This window comes from Pteropus alecto, unplaced genomic scaffold (assembly GCF_000325575.1).
Source record: "Pteropus alecto unplaced genomic scaffold, ASM32557v1 scaffold134, whole genome shotgun sequence".
NCBI lineage: Eukaryota > Metazoa > Chordata > Mammalia > Chiroptera > Pteropodidae > Pteropus > Pteropus alecto.
In genome coordinates, this window is record NW_006436283.1 from 293,569 (window position 1) to 295,681 (window position 2,113).

Sequence of the window (2,113 nt, forward strand, 5' to 3'; positions counted from 1 at the left end):
ACAAGCCACAGGTGCCTTGAGGCACCTCACCATCCAACAACCACTGGCCTGGACCACCCCAGTCCTGACGACAACCCGTCCCCATGGTCCCTCCTTCCTACTACATGCATGGCCATGACCAGACCCTCCTCCCGTCTGCCCTGAAGTACCATCCAACTTCACAGGGCATGGCCAGGTGGAAACAGAATAGTTGCAAGAGGGGAAGGGGTGTGCCCGTGGAGGCCCAAGATTGAGGACTCGCCCTGTTCTCATCTCCATGTGCGGGATTGCCACGTGGAAATCAAATTTCTAAACCAGCAGTCCTCAACTGTGCGTGAGGGGAGGAGGGATCTTGCAGGCCTGCCTGGCAATTCTGGAGACATTTTTAGCAGTTACAACTGGGGAAGGGGTGCTACTGCAGCTAACGGATAGGTTCTGAGGTATGGCTCAGCATCTGGCAATGCATATGATGGCCCTGCCACAGAGAGCAATCCGGCCCCAAGGCTCAGAATGCCTGTGACATTTGGGCATGGCAGCCTGACCTAATGAAGACAGGCACCTTCTTCACGAGTGGCCTTGGCAAGGGATTGTCAAGGCCGAACATGTTTGCGAAACGTGCACAAGTCATATATTTACCCACATTGGCTAAGAGCATGGCAGCTTCCCACTCTGTCTCATTTCCTGCTCATCGTGACAGGGGATAGTGAGGCATTTGGGTGATCTGCCCCCTGGGTAAGTTGGGTTTTATGGGAAATGTTTATGTGCTTCTCAGTCACTTCTGGGTCCAGGGAGTTACCACTGACCCTGGACTGCGTTCAAGAACCACCGTATGACACTTGCCAGGGCACCGAGAGGATGCAGGGCCAGGGTTGCCCTTGATAGGACATGCCTGGGGGCTTGGCTCTGGAAGGTGGAGGAGAAACAAGTCTGAGAGGGCTAGGGACTGGTTCTGTCACCTCACAGGTAACGCTCATGAGGACTTGGCTTCCTTTGGCTCCTGGAGAGTGGGAAGCTCTTGGCCGTCAGGAATTCTTGCTAACCAGCACCCAGTTACAAATACCGCATGTCTCTCATGGGAACCTCGGGCCTCGGACCTCGTCAGAACACCCGCTTTGTGAAGCACACATCCGTTCATGCATCTCAATCCACTGGGCTCTGCTGGGGGCCTGACAGTCTATGTTGTGACGGAGCTCAGTGGTTCCAGCAAAATAGCAGGACAAAGAGCTGTCTTCTCCCTCCGCAGATTATCATGACCCTCACACAGGCAATCACAGGTAATGTGGACAAGAAGTAAAAATAGACACAGCAGACTCAGTTGTTGCTCTTCCCACATGGATCGCAGCACCAACTGCCGGGAACCAGGACCCTCTGCCTGGGGACAGCAGAGGGCCACGCCGAAGTGGGCCACGCCGAAGTGAGCCGAATTCTGGCTTTGAGAGACCCCTGGCCACCCTTGGTTGGGGAAACTCAATGTGTGCTCCACATCTCCCCCCAGTGAGCCTGAACCCCAGATGACTTCCCCAGTGAACAGCAAGGTGAGTGTGAGCTGGGTGGGAGCCCTGAAATAACACGGCCAGCTGTGGGTGCTCTGACCTCACTGCCCTCCCTGTGGTCTTGAGCTCTCCCCACCCTGCCATCCTCTCACGTGGCTGATGAACCACAACCAGCGCAGGTAAAATAAAAACAGCCCACACACATCACGCTTCTCCTCAAATCAAACGATTCTTGCTGCACCTTGATCCAGTAAGGAAGGAAAATGTGATGTGGAAGAGAAAAAGCCAGCATTCGCATGAAGGATTTTATTGAGATGGACGTTCACCTGGTCAGACTCCCAGCGCAGAAGGCAGGCCCCGGAAGCCCGGACGCTAGAGAGTCCCCCACCTGGTCCTCTACCTCAGCACGTGCACAGACACGCACGCCCACGTGCAGAAGCACACAGACACGCACACAGGCACACACGAACACGTGCACAGGCGCACGCGGACCCACGGATTCCGTGTTGCTCTGGGGCATGGATGAGACCCTGGAGGAGCCGCGGGGGACAAAGCGAGTTCGCCCCGCCAGAGACCCTGTCGCCAGCAGACCTGGCCGGGAGGTCAAGGCCGTGCGTCGGCGTCCGGACTCCGCGGCGGCC